The sequence below is a fragment of the Coffea eugenioides genome, chromosome 2 (assembly GCF_003713205.1).
Source record: "Coffea eugenioides isolate CCC68of chromosome 2, Ceug_1.0, whole genome shotgun sequence".
Lineage (NCBI taxonomy): Eukaryota > Viridiplantae > Streptophyta > Magnoliopsida > Gentianales > Rubiaceae > Coffea > Coffea eugenioides.
The window spans coordinates 52598781-52612970 of NC_040036.1; positions in this window are offsets into that span (position 1 = coordinate 52598781).

Here is a 14190-nt window from a genome sequence, read left to right on the forward strand (position 1 = left end):
AAACCTTTGTGATATAATATCTACTTGAATATATATTGATTTTGAGCCGCATAAATGATTCTGAAAACAATATTTCTTAGCCTATCTTGTTGGATTCTGATTTGTCTTTGGTCCAAGTGTTTTCCGCCGGAAAGTTTATAACCCTTTTTGTTTCATTTACGTTTGGTTTGTTAAACCCTTAGTTATTTCCATCTTCCGATCCAAATGGCTCTTTTCACTTTAAATTCATCTTTATATGTTTACTCGTAATTAGTCGGGATTCTTTGCTTACATTTAATTGTTTTGCTAGATGAACTATAATATTTTCACTCGTTTAATATTAGGTTTCATCAGTGACTGAGGGTGATATCCGGAGGGATATTTTGGACATTATTTTGTGTAAATAGGTGAGTGTTCCCTGTTTGTTATATTTTTCCTGACTTCATGACTTGTTGTTATTGTTCGATAATGTGTTAAGTGCTCTTAATGATTTCCAAACGAATTTTCTAGGCGAGTGTGTACTTTATCGCACTCGACCTAAATGAATGTGAAATTTTCAATGATTTAATGATTGAAACGTTACTTGTGCATGAATGTAAGCCTTTTGGCTGAATTGGGCCCTGCCCTTCGTTACTGATCGACTCGAGCCAGAAACGGACTCGGTCGGGCGATTTAGTGACCTTGGGTTACTGTTTGGTATACTCGAGTATTACCTTGAAGTCTGGTGGAGCCTGGCCAACGTCCAGGAGGGGGTGAATAAAATGAATGAACGAATGTTATTGCAAATGAGGGGTTTTACTTATCGAAAATGCATTTTCAAATGATTGGAGGAATAAGGGAATGAAAGGAGAACGAATGAATGAATGAATGAATGGCTCCCTGTGAGCACGTATCCTTTTAATGAATGTGTTATTATCGCTTTATATTGTAAATGTTTCTTGACTTATTGTTTGATTTATTGTTTGTTTATCACTTTCAGTTGATTTATTGTTTGTCTATGTGTTCGGAACCTCACTGAGCTTTTAGCTCATCCCTTTAGCTTTGTTTTCCTTAACAGGGGAAGGTGCGCAAGGACGAGAGCTTTGTATAGACTAGCTTAGTCTAGTTCTTTGATTTTGTAATGGTTCTCGCCCTAGTGCTTGGCACGGGCTGGATGTATGAAGAATTGAGAATCTCTGTATATTCGATGGTTGTACTTCCTTTTGAGATAGCAATGTATATACGTTTTGCTTTAAGTTTTGGATTGTTGTTATACTCTTTCTTGTGGTTTTATTCCGGATTTGATTGAGGAACGACTGAGTCCCGGGGCGAGTTGGGCAGGCGGTCCGCCGAACCCTTTGGTTCGCCTTAGGGGGAGGTGGGACTGTCACAGTTGGTATCAGAGCTTATTTCGCGTGGTCTCTGCGCGGAATGAGCCTGGACTGAGTGGTGAATAGGTATGAAAGACTAAGTGCTCGTTCGAGCATAAGTTATGAATTGTGAATGTTATAGGCCTTAAATCTTTCTCATGGTACCTGAGGATCATAGATAGGTACGTCAGGTAGGAATCTCGATTGTAGATAGTTTACTCTTGGGACTGGCCAGCTCGAGAGATGAATTATCTTATTTCAGATTCTCGTGCCCGAGTACTCCAGAATTGAGGTGGTGTTAAGTATTTAGGATTTGCGTTTTGGGAACATGAATATGCTTTGTTTGGCCAGAACGAGTACAAGAGGTCAATGGATATCTAGTTGGATAGAAAGTGACGTGAGAGACTGGACAGGGTTATTTTAATTGGGTGTGGGACGATATATCCCTTTTCTTTTGATTCGTCCGTATATTGTTACTACATGCCGTCAGTTTGCATATTTGTGTATATGAATATCTGCCTGACTTGATACGTATTTCTGTATTTGATCATCTATTTTCCTGATATGTGTATGTGGGGTGTTATGTGTGTATATGTTACTTGTGTATTTGGTGCCCTAAATTTTAGTTACTTTAGTCACCTTATTGCGTTTATTCATTAAATTACCTTTTGGAAAAAAAAAGAAAAAAAGAGAGGGAAAAAATATATATATATGGAGGGAAGACGTAGTCGCGGACGTGGTCGTGGCCGTGGGAGTAAGCGAGCTCAAGAGCCAAGAGAGGAAAGGGAAACAACAGCTGCACAAGAGCAAGGACCGAGGGTTGAAATCGGGGACCAAATGGTAACGGCAATTCAACAAATGACAAACATTTTAGCAAAGTTGGTGGACCAACAAGGTCAAATATCTGTGAATCAACCGCAGAACCCTGAAATAGGAGAAGATCAGGCCCTTGAGAGGTTTCAGAAGTTTAATCCTCCGAAATTCCTTGGAGGGTCTGATCCAGATATGGCCGAACAATGGTTAATATTTTCACAGCCTTGAACTACACTGAGCAAAGACAAGTAAACTTTGCGGTGTTTCAATTTGAGGGACCGGCCCGAGTATGGTGGAACGTAATTAAAGCGAAGTGGGAAAGAGAACAAACCGTGTGGACATGGGCGAACTTTATAAGAGAGTTTAACGAGAAGTATCTCCCGCCTTTAGTCCAAGAGAGGAGAGAAGAGGAGTTATTGGGTTATGCCAGGGAATGCTAAGTGTGGCCGAATATGAAACGAAATTTACAAGATTATCCAAGTTTGCTTCGAACTGTAGCCACCGAACGGCTACGAGTAAGACGGTTCATACAGGGATTGAACTTGACATTCAGGAGGCTTAGCCGGCGGCGCAAGTGAATACCTTTACGGAGGCTCTTGAAAAAGCTCAAAGAATTAAGGAGGCAAAGGCACAGGTAAAAGCCTCCCAAACTCGGAAAAGGGTGCATCGGGCAGTGGATTGGAAGAGTTTAGTGAAACGATGGCACCTTCTAAAGCGCAGAAAGTGAACCAGTTATCCCGGCCACCATGGACATTAGGGGCGGTAGATGAGAGGTCTACAAAAGAAAGTCAAGTAGGACATGGAGAGATTTCTCAAAAAAGCCAAAAGATGGCTTCTCACTTGACTTGTGCCTACTGTGGAAAAGCCAATCACACCGAGAACGATTGTTGGCGGAAAGGGCGGAAGTGTTTAATTTGCGGAAGTAGGGATCATCAAGTTAGCAACTGTCCGAGGAGACAGTCACGTGAAGGTAGTACTCCGCAACTGGATGGAGTCAAATCAAAACAAGCGAACGAAAGAGGGAAACGAACAAGTGTACCGGCAAAAACTTATGCGTTAGACAACCAAGCAATTCCGGACTCGTCTGAGGCAAATGAAGGTAAAATTTCGAGGACGAAATTTCCTAAGGGGGAGAGAGTGTGAGAACCCTAAAACAAGTGTACAAAAAAAAAACAAGTGTACCGGCAAAAGCTTATGCGTTAGACAACCAAGCAATTCCGGACTCGTCTGAGGCAAATGAAGGTAAAATTTCGAGAACGAAATTTCCTAAGAGGGAGAGAGTGTGAGAACCCTAAAACTTTCCATATTTTCTCAGGCTTTTGGTTTATTCTCATTTTCCCTTTTAAGTGAAATTTGTTAACCATTTGTTTAAACAAAGGAAGGTTTTGTTAATACGTGTATTTGTGTGTGAGATATGTATATATGTGTATGTGTTGGAAGTACGGTTGAGTGCGGCAATCAAATTCGGAAAAAGGAAAAAATTTTGGTGAAAAACTAAAGGGCCAAATCCGGCCGAAAATCCGGCCAGTTCTTGGCTGGATTTCTGGCCGGATTGTTGAGGGATTTTAAAAAATATGGTTTTTGCTACTGCCCTGAATCCGGCCAAGAATTCGGCCAGAAATCCGGCCGGATTGTGACATGTCACAGCCGGTCATCAGTTTTGACCGGCTGTTTCCTTCCTTCTTATCCCACTTTTTGGCCAAAATATCTTCATTTCCTCTTCTTGTTCAGCCGTGCACCTTGAGAGAAAACCAAGAAAAGCTTTTCATTTTCTAACTTCTATTTCTACTTAAATCTTGAGTTTTAACTGTTGGATTTTCAAACTACTCAGTGCAAGTGCTAGCTAAGATGAGTTAAAGGTGATAGTGGAGTTGTTTTTGGGAGTGAAGGTCTAAGTTCCTACCTTTCTTGAGTTGTAAGGTGAGTTGCTAAGGAAGTTCTTGTTTTGTTTTAATAATGGTATATTGGTGGATTGTGAAGGTTAAAGATGCTATATTGTGGATGATTTCATGGTTTTAGGTCAAGTTGGACCCTTTTCTGATTTATTGGGGATTTTTCCGATTTTATACGATAGTTATGGATTGGCTTTGGTTTGATAGCTCTAAATGGTGTTAAATGGAACTTTTATGCGTTAATTACGATCGTTTGCGGAAAATTTACGCTTGTGGGGATAAATTCCGGTTCTAGGGTTTAAATTTGGGGGTTTTCTTATAGTTGGCTTTGGAGCTTCTAATTAGCTTTGATTGAAGGGTTTTCTGGCCTAATTGGATGTGTTTTATTGTTTATGAGTTGTATGTATGATTGTGGTTAGATTGTTATGAGCATGGGTTTTTGGTTTGTAGGGTGAAAATGTAGAATTTAAGAGAAAATGCCGTCCGTGTATTTTCTTGTATTGTGAGTGAGTTAAGTGGTTTTAGAAATGTGTGTTGGATCAAGTGGGACGTATTTCATTGAAAATTCCATCGGTTCTTTTAAAAGGTGGTCGAGGGCTAAGTTTCTATTTGAACTTGTATACTTTCGTTTGGCAAATACCATGACCATTTTTCCATTTTAAAACATGATACTTCTGTAGTTTAAAACTCCAAGTGTTTACTTACTCCTTACCAAATAAAGAGGAGTGGTTTAGGGTTTCTTGGGTATTTTGTCCTCTTTACACATGATTTTCATCGGACCTTTGTGATATAATATCTACTTGAATATATATTGATTTTGAGCCGCATAAACAATTCCGAAAACAATATTTCTTAGCCTATCTTGTTGGATTCCGATTTGTCTTTGGTCCAAGTGTTTTCTGCCGGAAAGTTTATAACTCTTTTTGTTTCGTTTACGTTTGGTTTGTTAAACCCTTAGTTATTTCCATCTTCCGATCCAAATGGCTCTTTTCACTTTAAATTCATCTTTATACGTTTACTCGTAATTAGTCGGGATTCTTTGCTTACATTTAATTGTTTTGCTAGATGAACTATAATATTTTCACTCGTTTAATCTTAGGTTTCGTCAGTGACTGAGGGTGATATCCGGAGGGATATTTTGGACATTATTTTGTGTAAATAGGTGAGTGTTCCCTGTTTGTTATATTTTTCCTGACTTCATGACTTGTTGTTATTGTTCGATAATGTCTTAAGTGCTCTTAATGATTTCCAAACGAGTTTTCTAGGCGAATGTGTATTTTATCGCACTCGACCTAAATGAATGTGAAATTTTCAATGATTTAATGATTGAAACGTTACTTGTGCATGAATGTAAGCCTTTTGGCTGAACTAGACATTGCCCTTCGTTACTGATCGACTCGAGCCAGAAACGGACTCGGTCGGGCGATTTAGTGACCCTGGGTTACCGTTTGGTATACTCGAGTATTACCATGAAATCTGGTGGAGCCTGACCAGCGTCCAGGAGGGGGTGAGTGAAATGAATGAACGAATGTCATTGCAAATGAGAGGTTTTACTTATAGAAAATACATTTTCAAATGATTGGAGGAATAAGGGAATGAAAGGAGAACGAATGAATGAATGAATGAATGGCTCCCTGTGAGCATGTATCCTTTTAATGAATGTGTTGTTATCGCTTTATATTGTAAATTTTTCTTGACTTATTGTTTGATTTATTGTTTGTTTATCACTTTCAATTGATTTATTGTTTGTTTATGTATTCGGAACCTCACTGAGCTTTTAGCCCATCCCTTTAGCTTTGTTTTCCTTAACAGGGGAAGGTGCGCAAGAACGAGAGCTTTGTATAGACTAGCTTAGTCTAGTTCTTTGATTTTGTAATGGTTCTCGCCCTAGTATTTGGCACGGGTTGGATGTATGAAGAATTGAGAACCTCTATATATTCGATGGTTGTACTTCCTTTTGAGATAGCAATGTATATACGTTTTGCTTTAAGTTTTGGATTGTTGTTATACTCTTTCTTGTGGTTTTATTCCGGATTTGATTGAGGAACGACTGTGTCCCAGCGAGAGTTGGGCAGGCGGTCCGCCGAACCCTTTGGTTCACCTTAGGGGGAGGTGGAGCTGTCACAGGAGGTATTAGATCGATTCTCAGCAAAGCAAGTGGAATTTAGCTCCTGAGATCTCCAGTATCCTTAAATTGTTTCTGCTTACTTTTCCTACTTGAAATGTTAATTACTTGATTTTTATAGTTTTACATACTATATAAATGTTATTGTTAATTGAACTATGTGTTTGCATGTGTGTTTCTTGGCCTCACTGAGCGTTTCACTCATCTCATTAATTTTGTTTTCCTTAACAGGAGTTTGGAATGGAAACAATTTTGGAGAAACTGGTCTAATTACTTTTGATTAGTATTTTGGGATATAATTGATTAGCCGACTTTTAGTGATTGTATTTTGGAAAAAGCGATGTACTTTTGAGAACCTGTGTTGTAAAACTTGAAAGTTAATTTAAGGAAGTGACTTTTCTTACTTCGACTGTTATTCTTTGGTTGTGTATTTTTAAGATTGAATTGGAATTGTATCGAGTCCTGGCGAGAGCTGGGCAGGCATTCTGCGGATACCCTTGGGTTCGCCCTTGGGAGAAGTGAGACGTCACAAATAATGCACTGTCCTTCCATTGAGTAGAATATATATTTTATAGAGTTAATATTGAGAAAGTTAACTAAGCTTAACAAGGAAGTTTTGGTTCAATGACTAAAGTTGAGTGATCTTATTAAGACATTAAGATAGCAAGAAATTGAAAAAGGTTGTGTGACTTTTAAATAAAAATTACCTTTTAGGTATAAATTTTATTGTGTTACTTGTCTATTATGGAAGTTGCAAGATACATTGAATATTTCCTACTCTTTTTTTATTTCAACGTTGTTAACATGCTGTTTTGCTAAAAATAAAATAAAATAAAATTCATCCTGCTTTTGCCGAAGATGTATCATATCATGGGTATGGCTTCCGATCGAAGCGCAAGGGGTCAGCTTTGCCTGCGACTAATTAGATTATTGAATGTCCTCCCTTAGGTCGGCTTGTCTTCGACCTGCCTATTCAACTCCTAAGAAATGTCCTCTTATTAACTCGCTAATAGTAGCTCTTAGTGTCGCTTGAGTGAGTGATGCTTGTGTAAGGAGCACGAACGAGCCTTGGGTAAGGAGTAGTTCTTTAGTAGCGAACATCAGTGGCTGCAAGCATACACATAAAGGGAGCAAGCAGCGACCAGAGTCAGCATTTCCTTGGAGTGAAGGAGTCCTGGGTAGGGCTCTTGAACGTGTAGGGGAAGGGGTGCGTGAAGCTGACTTACTCTACTAATATTTGTTTTCAGACTTGAAGAAAAGGGCTCAACCATGGTATACCAGTATGGAGCTGATTCGGGGTGCCGCTCTCTTTGCTGGCGAAAATGGGAGCAACCAAGGGCTTTTAATTCACAGCTCCCCCCTTACCAATCATAGCTGACATTGAAAACTAATTCTAATGCTTGCACTATTTCGAAAATCCTATTATTTTGTAAGTTTGATATCTTTTTTTATTTTTTGTTTAAGTTTGAGATCTTACAAAAGAAAAGGAAAGAAAATTTTTGAAAGATTCATTATTATTCAATTTCATGATGTCTAGCCCTTTTTTTTTCTCCCCAAGTACTTTGAAACATTTGTAACTGTTGAAATTGGTAGCACCTTTCAATTCCTCAAGCAAGAAAATATGCCTTAGTCCACGACTCAAAAGGCTACAACATGTGCTTTTGATTTCATTTTCTTTCCTTGCCCTCTTTTCTTTCAAATTTTTGTCTTGTTTCAAGTGCCCAAATTGCTACAACCAAAATAGAAATAGAATAGCCCAGTTGGGTTGACATATTCTTTATTACTATTATATCTTGTTAGCTCTTTTGCAATAAAGAATCTTTCAAAGATAACGACTAGACATGCCTTGACAGAATTACCTAATAACCTATGTAGCAATCAAAACTATCAATACTCCATTTTGTGCTCTCTAATATGTTTCCATGACTAGTTGACACTATATAAAATATGGCCTTCACTTGTTCAATGTGTAGAAACAAGCTGCTAAACTATCTACTATTCCAGACGGTGTTTTTAAATTCGGACGGGAAGGTTAACTGGCTGATAGGGTACATTTAGTTGGTATATTTGCATATATTTTCCTTTTTATTTACCCTAGATATCACCCTATTTGACTGGTTTTACCCACAATTAGTATTCTTGTGTTAATTTCAGAAATTGGAGCTAAAAAGGCTTAAATGGAGGATTCCTAACGATTTGCACATGGGGCGCCAAAGTTCAAAGGTTCAAAACCTGAAATTGGCGGTTTCTTAACGTCGAACGGTTTCCAATCCAAGTCAAATTCCAAAGCTTGGTAGCTGCAGAAGTTTCCTATTTTCCTTGCACCCCACGACAGACTTGGACAATTGGGAATGCTTTTAGGAAACTAAATTGTAATAGGACTCTTTTTGGAATTTGATTGGTATTAGGAAACCAATCAATTAGGAAGTGGCCAAGTAGAATTTGGCAGACATCATCTTTGAAAAACCAAGTGCTCCTGTTCTTGTTTTTTACTTGGATCGAACTTTAGGAGAAGAGAATTGCAAATTTCGAACAGATTATCTCTTGATATGGCTTGTTCTTCCATAATAGAGAACTAATTTCATATTTCTAGTCAAGGAACACCGAGAATTTGGTTCAGCTATCACTGTGAGATCTAATTGATTTGTGTGATTGAATAGGTGCGCAATATTTAAATATACATGTAATCTATCCGCTAATTAGGATATTGAATCCGTAATTGTTTGACTGTTCTGATTCTGGTAGCAACTAGCATAATTGGTTTTGTGTCGGAGAAACGTACAATCTAATTTAAATAAGCTCTCGCAGCGTGTTTCTTGATTAGAACAGGGTTTCTCTAGTTTCTAATGTAATTGAGGAATTAAATCCTATGGTCGTACCTAGGGTTATTCCTAAATTAGGGAAACAGTCAATGGTCATACCTTGATTATTGAAACAGTAAGGAGAAACTGACTGTCAGATCGTATCAACAGTTAAAAACCTGTTTATTAATGAATATTAGAATTATAACTGCATCAATGATCAGTTACTTGAGTCATATCTGAAGTGTAACCTTGACTAGAGTTTTTCCCATCAATTGTCTCTCCTAATTTCTTTTGCACGTTTCATTTCTTGGTGATATTCTATTAGTCGTTAAATCTTGAAGATTCCCCCCTATTCTGTTTTAACTTGAAAAAGAGTAAATTTTTCCCAGTCCTTGTGGAATCGACCCTACTTACCGCTGTATGTAAATTTATATTTTCGTTGAGTAGGTCTTTATTATTGCACAGGCTCAATACCTGTCAATTTTTGGTGCCGTTGCCGGAGACTGGTGCCTGAATTATTTGGTTCTTTTTCTAAGTTCATTTTATTTCATTTTACTTTCTCGTATTTATTTATTTTACCTCGTTTCTGATACTTTTGCTAGTTTATGTCTCGTTCTTCCCGCACAGGTGAATAGATATACGACTCCGAGGTCGAGAAGACGGCGTGTAGGCTAAGACAGGAGACCAGGAAACACAAGGAATAACGATTCTCTATAGCATCCCCTGATTTTAATGTGGCAATTGAGTTATCAATTGATTATTCAAGCGATTCGGAGAAAGAGGAATATAAAATGGCAAATAACAGGACACTAAGGAAGTTGGTTGCCCCTGATTTAACCCAACAACCCTTATGCATTATTTTTTCAAATCTAAATGAAAATACTTCTTTTGAGCTAAAATCTAGTTTGATCCATCTCTTACCCTCTTTTCGTGGCCTTTCAGGTGAGGAACCCCACAAACACCTTCAGAAATTTGACGTGATCTGCTCAAGTATGAAACCTCCCAGAGTCACTGAGAAGCAAATAAAACTTAGAGCATTTTCATTTTCTCTTAAGAACGCTGCCAAAGACTGGCTATACTACCTACCACCAAGTAGTATCACAACATAGGTGCAGTTGAAGAAGAAATTTCTAGAAAAATATTTTCCTGTTTCTCGGGCTGCCAGTCTAATAAAGACAATATACAGTATCAAGCAAAACCCCGGGGAGTCCCTGTATGAGTATTGGGAGAGATTCAATAAATTGTGCACTAGATGTCTACAACATCAAATTAGTGAACAATTAGTGATCCAATACTTTTATGAAGGGCTCTAATGGTCTTATCAAAATATTATTGATGCTGCAAGTGGTGGGGCATTAGCGAACAAGACCCTAGAGAGGCATGGGAGCTAATCGAGGAAATAGCGGAGAATTCGCAACAATTTGGCTCCCGCAAAAACACCTACATCCGTAGAGTAAATGAGGTCGAAGTGTCATCTATTCAACAACAGTTAGCTGATCTAACATCTTTTGTTCGGCAACTAGCTGTAGGGAATTCGCAACAAACCAGCGTGTGTGGGATTTACACAAACATAGGTCACTCCGCAGACTTATGTCCAATACTACAAGAGGAAGGAACTAAACATGTGAATATGGCTAATGGCGTGCCCACACCCTATAGGCAGTACGAGCCCTACTTGAACACCTACAATCCGGGGTGGAAGGATCACCTAAATTTCAGCTATGGGAACAGACAACAGAACTCCTTCCCTAATCGCCCTCCAGGATTCCAGCAATTGTACCAACCAAAGCCTAAACCTTCCTCCACTAGTCCATCAGGTGCATCCCTTGAGGACATAGTTCAAAGTTTGGCTTCTAGCACCGCATAGTTTCAACAGCAGACAGACTCTAGCATACAGAATCTGCAAACACAATTGAGTCAATTAGCAGCTACAGTTAATCGCTTAGAAGCCAAGATGGATGGAAGATTACCTTCGCAATCTGAAGTGAACCCGAGAAACGTGAGTGCTATGTGTGACGCCCGGAAGAAGAAAAACCAAAATTTCTGGTGAATCGTAACTTTTGCAAAATCCGACCGCAAATCTGGCCAGTTCTTGGCCGGATTGTTGGCCGGATTGGCTTGGCCATTTGAAAAAAAATTTGTTTTGTCACTACCGGGAATCCGGCCGGATTGTAACGTGTCACTTCCGCAGCCAGGTTTGACTGGCTGTTTTTCCTTCATTCTTATCTTGTTTCTTGGCTGAAATATTTTCATTCTTGCTCCTTCTTGGCCGTGCATCATAGAGAGAAAAGAGAGAAAGTTCTTCATTTACTAGCTTCAATCTTTGCTCAAATCTTGAGTTTTAACCGGTGAAATCACAAACTACTCCATACAAGTGTGTACTAAGGAAGATTAAAGTAGGTAGTGGAGTGGTTTTGGCAAAGGAAGGTCTAAGTTACTATCTTTCTTGAGTTTAAGGTAAGATGCTAAGGAACTTCCTCTTTGTTCTTAATAATGGTATCATAGTGGTTTCTAGTGGCTAAACTTGCTATTTTGTGGAAGATTTATGGTTGAAAGTAGAGTTTTGATACCTTTTAGATTTATTGGTGATTTTTTCTGATTTCAATATGATAAGTGTTGGTTGGTTTTTGGAATGGTAGTTTGATATGGTGTAAATGAAGCTCTTGTATGTTAGTTGTTTGTTGTTTGCGGAAAATTTTCCGAATTTATGCGGAAATTTTCAGTTTTAGGGTTTCAAATTTGGGGCTTTCTTATGGTTGGTTATTGAGCTCTTAATTGGTTAAGATTTAAGGGTATTGTGGCCCTAATTAGGTGTGTTTTATAGTTTATGATTGTACGTGTAATTATGATTGAATTGAGATGTATTGGTGTTGTATTATAGGATGGAAAATAAGGAAATTAAGGGGAAATGCTGTCCAATCTTTGAGGGCATTTGATAGTTGTGTTATGTGAAATATTGATGTTATATGGCTAGTTTCATTTGCCTTCGGAAATTCCAGCTTGTGTAGGTCAATATCCATGTTATGGTTTCGAATTGGGGCTTAATTATGATTGGTTTTGGAGCTATCAATTGGCTCATATTGAAGGGGCACTGTGGCCTAATTAGATATGTGGTATACCTTATGATTCGTATGTGTAATTGTGGTTAGATACAAAGGTTAGGTTAGAAGTGTAATTTCAGTTTTACCTTGTTTCTAGACTCAACTTGGACTGCACATTTCTCCATGTTTTAGACAGAACAGTTTTTGGCCCAAACATGAAAATTGTAGACCTATGAGTTAGCTATCTACCTACAAAAATTTCAGATCGATTGGAGTACTATAGCATGTGAAATGATTGAAATACCCTTAACTGCCCTTAAACCCTGTTTCATGGACAGTTTCTATTTTTCTCTAAGATTCGGTTTTTGACCCTGAAAATGTATGATTTGGCTTTGGAGGTCTTCATAAGAAATGTTGGTATATGTCTTAGTTTCGTAACGCATAAGATTCGTTTCAATCGGATGAGTGTAGCTTTACTTGTGATTAAAATGTCAAAAGGTGATAGGAACTTGCTGATTTTAGACTTTCTTTTGCTTGACATGATCATTGTGATCTAGGGCTTGGACTTGAGCATGACAATGATATATGATGGATGGTTCCTGAGCTGTGGTTGGTGAGTGATCCCCAAACTATTTGCAAAGTTATTCTTTGAACTAATTGCATTGGTTACTTTTCGAACTAGTTCTTGCATTAGTTACTCGATTGCATATCATTTGTGTTTGTTTGTGTGCCATGACATGATTTGACTCTATTGAGTTCTTGAAAAATCTTGTGCTTAGAACCAACGTCTCCACCCCTGTTCACCTGGAGCAATGATGGCTTCCTTTTGCTAGTTGACTATTCATTGATCTGTTTGAGCGCTGGAGTTCTAAGTACAAGGATTTCACTGGCTCACAAGAGCAACATACATACATTTGATCACTAATCCATGACATCATCTAAATGCATTATTGTGAAACTGGTTGGATTCCTGATTTTACTGGTCACTCGCTGAGTTTTTAACTCACCCCAAAATATTTTATTTCCCCTCCACAGGGCTCGAGGCGAAGGAAGGGCTTGTAGTACTTATTCATGTATCTGAATGAAATATCTTCTGTACAGTTTGAATTTGGTTTTATCTTGTGTAATATTTAAGATTGATATTGTAATTGTAATTATTTGAGAACTGAGGACTTTTGTCTTATTCGGGGAATTGTACCACTATTTGAGATTTGTAAGGTATGTACGTATATGTTCTAAGCTTGGGAAATATTATTTCGTTTATTATTGAGGTTGTACCCTATGTTATTGGATGTGTGTCGCTCCCCACTTTTTGAAGGTGTGAAAGTAGTGTGTGAGATATGTATGTGAACGTGTGTGAAAGTGAAAATAAAAGGCCGTGGGATTGTGAAATGCGACGGTTTGGCCAAATAAAGTTCAAAAAAGGGTTTTTTGGATGAAAAATGGAGTCGCCACTTGGTATAGAGTTAGGGTGTACCAAGTCACCCAAAAATGATTTTTTTTTTGTTTTTAAAAGAAAAAAGTAAACAAACCCTTTTAAAGAACGTTTAGGTCTACGTAACCAAAGAAAGGGATCGGGGGTCACATTGGATAAGGGAGAAGGCAAAGGCAAAGCCTAAGGCACTCCCTTACCCTAGCCAAAGCTAGTTGCGTGACTTAGCCCCACTTTTCCTAATTCTTCTACCCAAAGTATGTGTCGCATGTTGGATATGACTAATGGATGCGAAAAGAAAAAAAATGCAATCCTATATCTAAAATGTCTCTTGTGAGGCCTTTTGGTCCCAATCACATTAGTTGTGATGGCCAATAAGGAAAGCCTTCATAGAGGTCGCGAACGATGCAAATGAGGACTCAAGTATGAGTGTAAGTGTGCAAATGTAAGAAAAGTGCATGTGTGTCAATTGAGAAAATAAAGGTGTTTGTGTGCAAGTGGATGAAAGTAATGGTAGTAAATATAAGTGCAATTGGGTGCAATTTGTGAGGTAGAAAAATAAATAAATGAAAAGAAAGTGGTGAGAAAATGTGGATTGAGAAAGGTATAAGTGGTGAGAAATGGTGGATTTAAAAAATGAGAAGGTGATATGATAAAAAATGAGAGTGTATGAACCTAGAGGAATACATAAAGTCGGGTACGGGAATGACTCCTGACTTCACGACTTCAATTTTCCGTTTGATTAGAAAGAAGAA